The sequence below is a fragment of the Hemitrygon akajei genome, chromosome 5 (assembly GCF_048418815.1).
Source record: "Hemitrygon akajei chromosome 5, sHemAka1.3, whole genome shotgun sequence".
NCBI lineage: Eukaryota > Metazoa > Chordata > Chondrichthyes > Myliobatiformes > Dasyatidae > Hemitrygon > Hemitrygon akajei.
This window is the reverse complement of record NC_133128.1, coordinates 82,814,208-82,828,469: the sequence shown is the minus strand read 5'-3', so window position 1 is coordinate 82,828,469 and position 14,262 is coordinate 82,814,208. Positions and strand designations below refer to the sequence as shown.

At 41.6% G+C, this 14,262-nt stretch overlaps 1 protein-coding gene across 2 annotated transcripts in view; it reads left to right on the top strand.

Annotated features, from left to right (window-relative positions):
* Window positions 1–14,262, top strand: part of wdfy2 (WD repeat and FYVE domain containing 2) — a 65,246-nt gene that overhangs the window by 2,940 nt on the left and 48,044 nt on the right. The gene's annotated exons all lie outside the window — the stretch shown is intronic.

Here is a 14,262-nt window from a genome sequence, read left to right as displayed (position 1 = left end):
TCTCTTGAATATATTCAATAACTTTGTCACCTCAGTTCTCTGAGTAGCAAATTCCAAAGAGTTGCAGTCCTCTGAGAGAAGTTCCTTCTCATTTCCAACTGAAGTGGGTGACCTCTAATTCTATAACTCTGTCCTCTATTTTTAGTTAACTTCACTTAAAAAGCATTCTTTGTTTCCACTCTAATAATTTGTCAGTTTCTGTAAAATCACTTCTTATTCTTTGAAATTCTGAGCATAATCCCAACATGTTCAGTCTTTGTATGTCACTTTGTTTATCCCAGGAGTCAATCTAGTGAAAGTTCTATACGACCTTCAATGTGTGTACATCCTTCCTTAAATATGAAGATGAAATTTCCAGCTGTGAAGACCTACAGCACACTTTGTGTACCTGCTTGCAATAATTTTGTGTTGGATGTACCTCCACTCCCTCCCCCATATCACTTTGCTGCAACATTATATATTCTCAAGTTAAATCACTTGTTCATTCTTCCTTCTAATGTTGGTAACTAAATGTTTTTCTACATTACAGTTTTTCAAATTTTTGTCTTGTTTAAACTAAAAAAAAACAGGCTTTGGAAAGGAATGAGGAAAATCAACTTGAAGAGCTCTTCAAAATTAACAAAATTTAGTTACAGTAATGTTACCTGATTAAGATAGGAAACAAATATGGAATTGGGAGCTTGCTAAAATTAACATAACCAAAATATTTTTGTAGAAATTAATGGTACTAAAGGACGCGACAACAAATGGTTTCTGTTCCAAGATTATGTAGAATATGCAGCAGATGCACGTACTATAATTTCCCCAACTTCTCCTTTAGAAGAATATCTCTTCTAGAGTAAAAAATTGCAAATAAATTCCATATTTCAGAAAGGTGAAAGAGGGCAGAAGATTTTTGGCAAAGTCCATCACCTAAGTGTTGGCTCAAGTTAATCCATGTAACTGGAGGTAAATTATTAACCTGGCTAGGAAATTGTCCAAGAGGCAGGGGATGAGATAGGTTTTCAGATGGGCAGTAAATGATTTATTGTGCTTTGTAAAAAAAAAATAATTAATGCTGAGATTGTTGCTGTTTGCTATTTTTGGTTCATGACTGATTAGTGGGATATATATCATGTCCGTGGCACAAGAATTGTTGCTATCACAAGCAGAATAGGTGATGTTAAGTTACAAATATTGTTTTGAGTGGGGGGGAAAAAACTTAGTTTCAACATAGAAAAATGTGTGTTGTCCACATGGGATATTAAAATGGCAGAGTGAAAAATTGGCAAGTAGCTCAAAATCACAGGTCGAAGGAAATCCTGGAAATAACACAGACTGGAAGACAATATAATCAAAATAACTTTCAGCCTTTATTGACAGGACCAGTATATAAGGTGTAGGAGATGTGACAAAGCCCTGGTTATACCACACCTGAATATCAAGAGCAGTTCTGAGCAACATGCAAAAAATGTATTGACTTTGGTGGTGATCCAATGTAGATGTACATAAGCATACAGTGAAAGATTATTTAATTTGCTGGTTATGGTATCTGTTAATTAAGTTGTTCTTTTGTTGAAGGTTTTGAGATTTTAAGGGAAACAAACTTGATTAGCTAGTTTGCAAGTTTGGCTTGATTGTGAACTGAGGAAAAGAAAGCTATACTTCATAGACGTCTGTAACATTTTTCCACAAATGACAGTCGATGCATGGTCAATTTTGTCTTAAACTTTTGTATTTTTGGTAACCAAAGTGAGATTGGGGTTGAGGAAAGGTGTTTATTTGGAAGGTTTCAGAACACTCGAGGACCAAACTGCTGATTTTATCTTAGTGTTTCTATGATCTGGATGGACACCTTCCTGTTCTTGAAGATGTCGATGGACATTTGGAGATCCAAGTTTTAATTTCTCATGGATTGTGTTGGGAAGCTTTAAAATAAAGCTTCTCCCTGTAGGAGAGAGAGAGAGTGACTTCTCTTTTGACTCCATGCAAACATTTTCCTCTTAACCATAACAACCAAACCAGATTATCTGACAGCTTTATTTTTTTTGTTTGTGGGACCTGGTTCCTTAAGGTTGTCATAGCCGGGGGAGGTTTTGGGGATAAACTCTCACTACCTATTAAATGCTTTCAATGCTATGCGTCTCAAATAGCTACTGACAGCCAAGTTCAACTCTTGGCCTTCACGTGTGACTAAGCTACTCAGCCAGGCAGAAACATTTCTACTGACAGGAGAAGGGGCAAAGGCGGGTTACTGGCACCTTAAAACCAGTCACTTTACGCAGATGGGGTTTATCAGCCATGGTTCGCAGTTCAGCTAGGAGAAGGAAAACTCTGATCTCAAATCTCTGCTGCCTTGTGGCTGTACCTACTCATGGGAAAGGCCTTTGGGAGTAAACCCCGGGTAACAAAGGAGATAGATGAAGGTAGGGTAGTGGATATTATCTGTCTGGTTTTGAGTCAGGCTTTTTAACAAGGTCCTGCATGGACGGTTGATCTGGAAAGTTGTTCCATGGGATTCTGGAGTGTTTGTGAGGTGGATTCAGAATTGGCTCGATGATGGGAAGCAGAGGGTGATGATTGAAGATTGATTCTTTGTCTGGAAGCCTGTGACGCATGGTGTGCTCCAGGGGTTAGTGTTGGGGCCTCTATTTTGTTATTTATGTAAATGATCCTGATGTGAGTGATCATGGTGTGATTAGCAAGTTGGCTGATGCTGCTAAATTTGTGAGTCTTAACGACAGTGAAGCAGGTAACAATGAATTGAAAAGAGATCTTGATCAGTTATGGAGATGGGTTGAGCTATGGCAAGTGAATTTCAACTTAGACAAGTGCAAGATGATGCATTGATGCATACTGGTCAGGCAAACCAGGGACCTAGATGTGAATGGCAGGGGACTGATGAGTGTTTTGGAACAAAGGGATCTGGGCATGCAAGTGCCCAGTTTACAGAAAACCGCTGTGCAAGTAGATATGGAGTTGAAGAAAGTATTCAACAAGCTAGACTTCAGGGCATTGAGTTTAGGAGTAGGGACATTATGTGGTAGTTTTATAGGTTGTTGGTGAGGCTACACTAGTAATATTGTATACAGTCTTTGTTTCATCTTATAGGAAAGATGCTGGCAAGCTGGAGAGAGTTCAGAAGAGATTTGCAAGGTTGCTGCTTTGACTAGAGGGGGCTGAATTATAGTGGGAGGTGAACCACAGGAGAATGAAGGGGTTTGGTTAAGATGAACAGTCATATTTTTCCCCCAGGATTGGGTAGTCCAAAACTAGAGGACTTGGATACAAAATAAGAGAAAGAGATTTAAGAGACCTGGGAGGTAGCTGTCCTGGTACAGAGGGCAATGAGTGCATGGGATGGGCTGGCAGAATAGTTGACCATGATGGGTTCAACTGTAACATTAAGGAGACATTTGAATAGGTTCATGGAGTTGGGTGGGGGGTTGCGGTTGGGGGGGCTTCTGGCCAAACACAGGCAACTGAAACTTGCAAAGGGTATGCTGTGGTCAGCATGGGCCAATTGGGCTGAAGGGCCTGTTTGTGTTGTATTACTCTGACTCCAAGTACTGGGATATAGGAGTTGTCACTGTCTCCCTCTTCTTCCTGCCTGTCCCACCCATAGATTTAATGAGTTGATTTGAAAACCTGCAGGCAGTTTGGCTGATTTCCTAAAGTGGAAACCTGATCCAAATGCAAGCAGTACCTTCGTCAGAAATGCAAAATATAAAAGCTTTGAAATTGTTTGGTTGCATTTTAATTGATTTCTGCCAAGCCAAACAATTGCCAGAAGCATTGGTTGCAAACTTGGGTAGTTGATGGGCTCACCACAGAACTGGCCCAAATTTTGATTATTTTAATGTTTTCTAATCATGGGAGCGCAGCTGTATTTAGTTTACTCAGATCATACATTTTCAGCATTTCTAGTGGTAAATTGATAAAGATCCAAGTTTTAAAACTGCGTAATAGATTGTTGTTGCCTGAATGAAGTCACTGGAGAAAAGTACTGGTAGATATAAAGCAGCTTCTTTATTCGACAAAACAAGATGCAGCAGGCAACATATGGCAACACTTTCGGTTGAATCATAAGACCATAAGATAGGAGCAGATGCAGGCCATTCGGCCCATCGAGTCTGCTCTGCCATTCAATCATGGGCTGATCCAATTCTTGCAGTCATCCCTACTCCCTGCCTTCTCCCCATTCCCTTTGATGCCCTGGCTAATCAAGAACCTATCTATCTTTGTCTTAAGTGCACCCAATGACTTGGCCTCGACAGCTGCTCGTGGCAACAAATTCCACAGATTTACCACCTTCTGACTAAAGTAATTTCTCCGCATCTCAGTTCTAAATGGAGGATACCCTCTTGTCCTGGACTCCCCTACCATGGGAAATAACTTTGCTGTATCTAATCTGTTCAGGCCTTTTAACATTCGGAATCTTTCAGTGAGATTCCCCCTCATTCTCCTGAACTCCAGGGAGTACAGCCCAAGAGCTGCCAGACGTTCCTCATATGGTAACCCTTTCACTCCTGGAATCATTCTCATGAATCTTCTCTGAACCCTCTCCAATGTCAGTATATCCTTTCTAAAATAAGTCCAAAACTGAACACAGTAATCCAAGTGTGGTCTCACAAGTACCTCATAGAGCCTCAACATCACATCCCTGTTCTTATATTCTATACCTTTAGAAATGAATACCAACATTGCAGTCGCCTTCTGTACCACTGACTCAACCTGGAGGTTAACCTTTAGGGCATCCTGCACAAGGACTCCCAAGTCCCTTTGCATCTCTGCATTTTGAATTCTCTCCCCATCTAAATAATAGTCTGCCTGTTTATTTCTTCCACCAAAGTGCACGAGCATACACTTTACAACATAGATAGTTTAGGGCAGGGGTGTCAAACTCATTTTAGGTCACGGGCCGGATTGAGCAAAATGCAGCTTCATGCGGGCCGGATCAGTCGGACCTCCGTTTTTTCAGCCTGCTCTCATGTGTCTCAGTCTCTGCTATAACTACAAAGTGTTTCACTTTACAAATTCCGTTTCTTATGAAGAAGACTGCCGAATAAACACTAAAAACCCTGAAAACCTGGTACCTGAATAAACTCAGCATTAGCCATATCATACGCCATAGGCACTTCGATTACTGGGGCCAGCTTTAATAGTAATTAGATATTATCTCGCGGGCCAAAGATAATTCCACCGCGGGCCGGATTTGGCCCGCGAGCCTTGAGTTTGACATATATGGTTTAGGGGAATGGGCAAAGAAGTGGCAAATAAAATACTAAGTCTCTCTGCAGGCTCTCTGTTTCCTCAACACTACATGCTCCTCCACCTATCTTTGTATCATCTGCAAATTTAGCGACAAATCCATTAATCCCATAGTCCAAATCATTAACATACATCGTAAAAAGCTGCGTTCCCAGCACCGACTCCTGTGGAACTCCACTGGGAACCGGCAGCCAGTCAGAATAGGATCACTTTAGTCCCACTGTCCATTTTCTGCCAATCAGCCAATGCTTCATCCATTCTAGTAACTCCCCTGTAATTCCATGGGCTTTTATCTTGCTAACCAACCTCATGTGCGGCACCTTGTCAAACCTTCTGAAAATCCAAGAACATCACATCTACCGCATCTCCTTTGTCTATCCTGTTTGTAATTTCCTTAAAAATTGCAGTAGGTTAGTCAGGCAGGATTTTCTTTTCAGGGAAGCAATGCTGGCTTGGTCTATCTTGTCATGTGCCCCCAGGTATTCTGTAATCTCATCCCTAATAATCTTTTCCAACAACTTCCCAAATATCTGCCTATGCCCAGCACTACACACATTTTATGTGCTACAGATCAAAGAAAATGCAGGACAAATCAAACATCCATATTTACAGTCTTCTCACCATTGCACCTAAACAAGTATCAATCACTGTCGTATCCGTGCACTGTAATGTTGATTGGACTTGTGCATATGTGGACAATCAGCTAGGTGCCTGTTTCCTGGTCTGTGAACCTATTGTTCAGAGCTGCATTAAAATCAAATCCACAATCCATATTCAGATGTGAAGACTAGTAGCCGAAGTTATTTGCTGTCTGTAGAAACATAGAAAACCTACAGCACAATACAGGCCCTTTGGCCCACAATGTGCTAAACTTAAAAATCGTTCTAACATGGACAGTGCTGAACAATTTGTGTCAATTTATAGATATGTTGTTCTCATTGTTAGCTTCCCTTTTCTTGTGGCCACTTAGATTTTCAGTTGCGCTTTGTTGCCTTCTGTTGACTTCTTGGTTTACTTTTGGTTGGTGGATATTTGCAAGATTACATGAATTTGTTTCACTGATGTTCTTTACAGCCAAAATGTTAATTTCACATCCTTTGCATTCCATCACCTTTGCAGATGAATCATAAAGTGTAGGGGGAGGTCACCTGGTTTAGTATGTTTGTATCAACTCCAAGAAATTGCTATGGTTTTCCCCAAACTTCCTGAATATTTCTGCTCTCCAGGGTTTTGCTTAACCTTCATTTGGTAGTTGATAGTCTCCTTGTACCATATTTAACTGAAAACTAGCTAAGTTTATTGCAGTCTTGTTTCTAAAGCAGGAAGTTATGGATTCCTGTTCCACTCCAGATTTGTGTATAATAATATAGTTGCCATTCTAGTTACAATGAGATGCCAAACCATCCCATTTCCATGAAGACAATGTCATAGTGCCTTACTGCATTATTTTAAGGAAGAATAGGGAAATCCCCCCCCCCCTCATGATTTCACATCTTTATTCCTCAATCAGCATCATTATTACTTTCTGGTCTTTACTGTCCATAAATATACCACAGCATTTTATGTACTTTGCAGAAGTGACCTTAATTAAGAGGTATTTTGTTGTCTGAAAGGTAAGTTGACCTAAAGTTGTGAAAGGTACCATATGAATACAAGTCTGCCTTCCAATCTCTTCCTCTTTTTACTCAATTAAAAAGGGTTTGAAGCAGCTGTTAATCCTCTAGTGCTACTGATGTTTCACTTACTCGAGAAAAGAACTCGGCTAACTATGAAATGATTCATTTGAATTTGGTTGCAGTGTGTGAGTGATTGCAACTGTTGAGCTTTGATTTCACTACACAGAAACGAAAACAACCAAAAGCACGTGAAAATTTGCTTAAAAAATTGTGTAATTGTACTTAGTAAAATGCTCCACAGACCAAACCTAAATAACAAGCAAAGTGGATGCCGGGTCCTTAGAAATAACATAATCCATAATAGTGAAAGCTGTGTGACTCAATCAGTTTGTTGTAAGTCAATAGTTCAGCTACATTCATATGAGACTTGTATATCACATGGTGATGGGATGCAATAATGACTTTAATCCCTGATGCTGAGATGCATCCTAAGAAATGCTAAGGCACATGATCAGTGACGTAACCTGGGTCATCAAGTGTTTTGGGTCTTTCAACATCAGACACCCTCAGCCAGGGTTCATCAGGCCCTGGTTTGTGTCCCAGCAGCATTGGTCCATGAGTCACACCTCTTGATCCATAGCCATCTGGAGGCTCGTTAAGCAGTCTCTGTGATGGGCCTGATGGAATCTTGTTACAAAATCAACTCTCTTGTATGGGAAGCCATAAACTTGTTGTTCAGTCTACTGAATTTGGAAACTGCAGTTTCTTCCTCTTCCCATACAGAGCACTGCTGCTCAAGCTACGTGGGAGGCCCAGCCATCTTTGAAGGTAGCCATTGATCTTTCAAGAGCCTCAACTGTTGACTTGGATACCTCCTTCTGTTTTCCATCTTTGGCCAGAGGATTCAAGAGGGGGTGCTGTGTTGGTAGATTTAGCCCTTGAACTTGCCAGGTAGGCCTGACATGACCACACTGATGAGCCACACTTCTAACTCCTTGCTTGACTTCTGGATGATGGCAACACCAACCAAGGGGAAATGGATCTTGTCCCCAGGTCTGCCTTTCTTTAACACCAGAGACCTGGATTTCTCTGTCTTAAAGTTCATTCTAGTCCATGCGATGATCATCAAGGGCTTAAGAGGTTCAATCTACTGCCTGGGACTGATGTAATTGTCACTGTGAGTTCCTCCATAAAGGCTCTCCATGCCTGTCTTAATCAGAGGGTCTCTACAGTCCATTTTGGCTGCCTTAATTGGCACGTTCATGATCAGGGAGAAGAAGATCAGAGATTGTACATCTGGTTAAATTACCCTTCTCGAGCCAGTGCCAATGTGGTGTGGCATTCCTGAGGAGACTCTCAATCTGAAGTTCCAAAAGCAGTCCAAGATGAGGTCCTTTATCTTCCTCAGAACATGTCGTCAATTCAGCGCTATCTCCACTGGTTCATGTGGTGATGACCAGTATGTGTTGGCAGGGTCTAGCCATAATGCGACGAGATCTCCCTTTCCTTCATGTGCTTCCCTGATCAGCTGGAATACCATGCCTGAGTACTCCAGGCACCTGCCACTCTAGGAATCACTCCTTTCTGTACAGATACATCGATGTAGCCATTGTTGATAAGAAACTCAGTCGGGTGATGGGAAACGACACTGAAAAATTATCTTCTCTTCCACACTGAGCAGCAAGATGGATCTAAACTTCTCTAAGTCCTTGCAGTTCTCCTCTTTGGCAATCCAGACTTCCTGTGCACACCTCCACTGGTATATGACCTTTTCCCAATGCCAGATAACCCTAACAAATTTCCAAAGTACTGGAAGAACTTCAAGCAGTGCTTCTACACCTAATAGGGTACTCTGATGGGACCAGGGGCAGAACCAGCTCTGGCTGCTCTAACTGCTTTCTGGATCTCCTTCCAGATGAGCTCCTTGCCGTTCATAGCTGCAGGAGGAGGAGGATTTACTAGGATGCTATAGTGTCTCCCCCCCTCTGAGGCGCTGAGGGAGTCCTGAAGGTGTAGATCTATCTCTTGTTTGGAGCATGCGAGGTTCCTGCTCTGCTTGTGCCCCAGCAGCTGCTTGGTGAATCGAAAGGGGTTCATAATAAAGGCACTCATTTCCTGGCTCTCTTCCCCGTTTTCAATGCCATTCTGCCCTGTGCAGTCATAAGCTTACTTCTGAGGATGTATCGAAGCTTGGCAAGTGGTGGTTTTCTTGTTCACTTGCACACTCGTTTCCCTGTACTGTTAAGTCAGGGATTGGAGCTCCTGATGCAGCTTGTGTATTTTGGCTGCCCTACAGTTTATTCCTCTGGTCTTCTCCACTAGGCCAAATCTCTCAGCAAAGCTGACAATGATAGTTGATGTGGTCTGGAGTTGTCTATTGACATCTCTCTTGGTTATTGCCTCAGTGATATGGATTACATCCTCCTCAAACTGCAGGCTCAGTCTCAGATGGCTTGCTGGAGACCACTTAACCCAGTGGTGATCTGCTACTCTGCCTGGAGTGAGAGTTTCTGGCACTTGGTGGGGTGAGTTCCTCCTGCACCTGCATCTCACAAGGAGTGAATCCAGACTACTGCATTGCTCTCTCCTGCTCCAGGCATTTCATCTTGACCTGAAATATTTTTAGGCCACGTAGTTCCTTGCAGAACTTGCCACAAATGTGTCTCTCACTCGTAATCGATGATCCGTTTGCAAAGGTTGACATTCTACATCTAGCTACAAAATAATCCATGAGAATAATATGTCAATTTGCTGGTTAATCTTAACATTTGCATGCATGAAAGGTTTCCAGTTGAAAATAGTTTATTTCAATTTTCCTTCACACGTGGGTGCAATGTAAGAGAACATTTAGATTTCAGGCTCCAGTAATTTTAGAGCAAGAGAAATTGACACCCTTGTCTTCATGTAACAGTTCAATGTACTCAGTTAGTTCTTTGCACAATTTTCAAAATAAAGTCTAAATATTGGGATAATGATTTTATGTTCTATCAGACATAGTGAACTTAAAGTGATCAAAAAACAAAGTTAAGCATTTGGAAATCTTTAAACAAAAATACAATGCTGGAAATTGTTTCTCTTTCCACAGATGCTGAGGTAATGTTCAGGTTAGTGATGTTAGAAATCAGGTTTTTAAATCGCAGTAAGAGAATGGAAGTGGAGGAAACGAAGACAAATCTCTGCAGGTGGTGGAATCTGGAGCAGATCAGGCAGGAACAATAAAGACACTTCTGCTCAAGTCCTTTCATCTGGGCTAAGTTATGTCTTTTGGAGATGAATAAGAGATTGGATGACATATGATACCTGTTCATTATGTAGATTGCCTATCTGAGATGTAAATAGAGGGGGCTAAAGCAATGTTAAAACTAGCTTACAAAGCAGCCTGTTGCTGAAAGTCTAAAATAAAAGAATACCCCATAATGGAATATCCAACAGGTTAGGCAGCATCAATGGAGAAGGTTACAGTTACTGTTCAGGTTGGTGTTGGTATTGGTTTATTATTGTCACATGCTCTGAGGTAGAGTGAAAAGCTTGTGTTGCACACGTTGTTCATACATATCAAACTTTTAAACAGTGCATTGAGGTAGAATAAGGTAAAACACCAACAATGCAGAATAATGTATCAGTGCTACTGAAAAAGTGCAAAATCATGAGGTAGATTGTGAGGTCAAGAGTTGATCTTATCGTGGGTGGCATGGGAGTGTCGTGGTTAGCACAATGCTTTACAGTACTAGCAACCTGGGTCCAATTTCTGCTGCTGCCTGGAAGGAGTTAGTACGTTCTCCCCGTGACCACATGTGGTACTCTGGTTTCCTTCCACAGTCGAAAGATATACTGGTTGGTAGATGAATTGGTCATTGTAGATTGTCCTATGATTAGGCTAGGTTTAAATTGGAGGATTGCTGGGCGGTGCTGAAAGGGTCTATACCACATTGTATGTCAATTAAAAAAAAAATCATACAGGATGCAAACTTAGAAGATTTGGTTGTCTGAAATTGTTGAATCAAAAATAATGTTCTTTGGGCTTTAATTATTTTGGGATAGCAGAAGAGGCTAAAGACAAATTAATAGGATGAAGAATTAAATTGAATGGCAAATGCACTCAGTGGCCACTTTTTTTTTTAGATACCTCCTGTACCTAATAAAGTGGCCACTGAGTGTATCTAGTGCTTCTTGAAAGATCATTATTGATACCTCCACAGTCACTTCAGCTACCTCTTTCAGAATCCTGGTGTGCACACCATCAATCTGGTCCAGGTGACTTACCTACCTTCAGACCTTCCAGTTCCCAAGAACCTTCTCCCTGTAATGGGAATTTCATACACTTCATGACTCCTGACACCTGGAACTCCCACCATACTGCTAATGTCTTCTGCAGTGAAGACTGATGCAAAGTACTAATTCAGTTCGTCTGCCATTTCTTTGTCCCCCATAACTGCCTCGAAGGGTCTCGGCCCGAAACGTCGACAGCGCTTCTTCTTATAGATGCTGCCTGGCCTGCTGTGTTCCACCAGCATTTTGTGTGTGTTGTTGTTTGAATTTCCAGCATCTGCAGATTTCCTCGTGACTACCTTGCTAGCATCGTTTTCCAGTGGTCCAATATCCACTCTCTTCTCTTTTACACTATGGATCTGAAGAAACTTTGGTATCCTCTTGAATATTATTGGCTAGCTTACTTTGATATACCATCTTTATCTTAATGACTTTTTTTAGTTGGCGCTTTTGGTATTTAAAAGCTTCCAATTTTCTAACTTCCCACTTATTTTTGCTCTATTATATGCCCTCCCTTTGGCTTTTATGTTGGCTTTGACTTTGCTTGTTAGCCACGGTTGTGTCATATTGCCTTTAGAATACGACTTCCTCTTTGGAATATATATATATATCCCGTGCCTTCCAAATTTCTTCCAGAAATTCCAGCCATTACTGCTCTGTCATCATCCCTCCCAGTATTCTTTTCCGATCAAATCTGGCCAACTCTTTTCTCATGCTTCTCATTCTCATAACTTCACTCAAAGACTGATAACTTGGCTTTAGCTTCTCCTTCTTAAAGATGGATTTGATCATATTATGATCACTTGCCCCTTAGTTCTCTAATCAATTCCAGTTCATTGCACAACACCCAATCCAGAATAGCTGATCCCCTAGTGGGCTCAGCCACGAGTTGCTCTAAAAAGCCATCTCATAGGCATCCTGTAAATTCCCCCTCTTGGAATCCAGCACCAACCTGACTTTCCCAATCTTCCAGTATATTGAATTCCCATGTAACTATTCAAACAATGCCTTTTTGGCATGCATTTTCCATCTCCCATTGTAGACCACATCTTTTCTACTGTTTTGGGGTTTATATAACTGCCATCAGGGTCTTTTTGCCCTTGCAGTTACTTGGCTCTATCCACAACAATTCAACATTTTCCAAACCTTTGTCTCCTCTTTATAATGAATTGATTTCTTTTTTTTTTACCACCAGAGCAATGCTACCCCATCTGCCTTCCTGCCTGTCCTATTGATACAATGTGTATCCTTGGATGTTAAGCTCCCAGCAATAATCTTTTAGCCATGATTCAGTGTGACCGGCAATATCATACATGCTAATCACCAACAGAAGAAAATCTTTAGATGTTGGATATCCAATAACACACACAAATTGTTGGAGGAACTCAGCAGGCCAGGCAGCATCTATGGAAGAGAGTACAGTTGATGTTTTGGTCCAAGATCCTTCATCAGGACTGGAGGAAAAGAAGTTGCATACATGCCAATTTGTAACTGCCTTATTCATCTACCTTATTCAGTATACCGAACGCATTCAAATATAACACCTTCAGTCCTGTATTCACCCTCTTTGATTTTATCTGCTTTTCATGTTGTGACTCAAAGGTTCCTGTTGTCGCAACTATGCCCTATCATCAGCCTCTCCTTGCTAGAAATCTCACCACGCATTGCTTCTGTGTAAACCAACTAACTCATCTTCAGCACTAACACTCGGGTTTTCACCCCCCTGTCAATGTAGTTTAAACCCACCCGAGCAACTCTAGCCAACCTGCCTGCAAGGATATTGGACTCCCTTGGGTTCAGGTGTAACCTGTCCCTTTTTGTATAGGTCCTGCCTTCCCGAGAAGAGATTCTGTGATCCATAAGTCTGAGGTGCAAAGGGACTTGGAAGTCCTTGTGCAGGATTCCCCAAAGGTTAATTTGCAGGTTGAGTCTGGGTGAGGAAAGCAAATGTGATATAAGCATTAATTTCAAGAGGACTAGAGTATAAAAGCAAGCACTTAATGTTGAGACTTCATAAAGCACTGGTGAGGCCTCACTTGGAGTATTGTGAGCAGTTTTGGGTCCCTTACCTTACTTCAGATGTGCTGACACTGGAGAGGGTTCAAAGGAGGTTCACAAAAATGGTTCCAGGATTGAACGGCTCGTCATATGATGGCTCTGGGCCTGTATTCACTAGAATTCAGAAGAATGAGGGGTGACCTCATTGAAACCTATCGAATGGTGAAAGGCCTTGATAGGCTCTCCCACCACAGGAAACATCTCCACATCCACTCTTAAGACAAGAGGACACAGCCTCAGAGGGATGTATTTTCAGGATGGACATGAGGAGGAATCTACGGGAGGTGAATCTGTGGAATTCCTTATCACAGGCAGCTGTGGAGGCCAAGTCTTTATGTATATTTAAGGCAGTGGTTGATAGATTCTTGATTGCTCAGGGATTGAAGGCATATGGGGGGAGGTGGGGAAGATAGGTGCTGAGAGGAGAAAATGGATTAGTCATGATGAAATGGTGGAGCAGACTTTGGGCGAAATGGCCTAATTCTGCTCTGCTCCTATATCTTGTGTTTGTGGTCTTCTGCTGCTTTAGCCTATCACTTCTTCAAGGTGTGGCACTCAAGAGATGTTCTTCCACACAACGCTATTGTAACACATGGTTATTTGAGTTACTGTCACCTTCCTGTCAGCGTGAAACAGCTGGCCATTCTCCTCTGACCATGGACAGGCATTTTCTCTCACAGAACTGTCGCTCATTGGCTTTCACATTGTTCTCTGTAAATTCTAGAGACTGATGTGCATAAAAATCCCAGGAGTTCAGCTGTTTCTGAGATGTGCAAACCATGGCGTCTGGTATGAATAATCACTCTGGCACCTCAATCACATTTCTTCCCCATTCTGATATTTACTCTGAAGAACCACTGAGCCTTTCGACCATGTCTGCATGGTTTAATGCATTGTGTTGTTACCACATGATTGGCTGATTAGATATTTGTATTAACGAACAGGTGCACTTAATAAAGTGTCCACTGAGTGTAGAAGCTCTGGGTATCTTTATTGATTGAAGAGTCGTGTTCTTTAAAGCAGTGTCTCACTCAACATTTGCTGTAGAAACAGCATTGAGATTACTGAA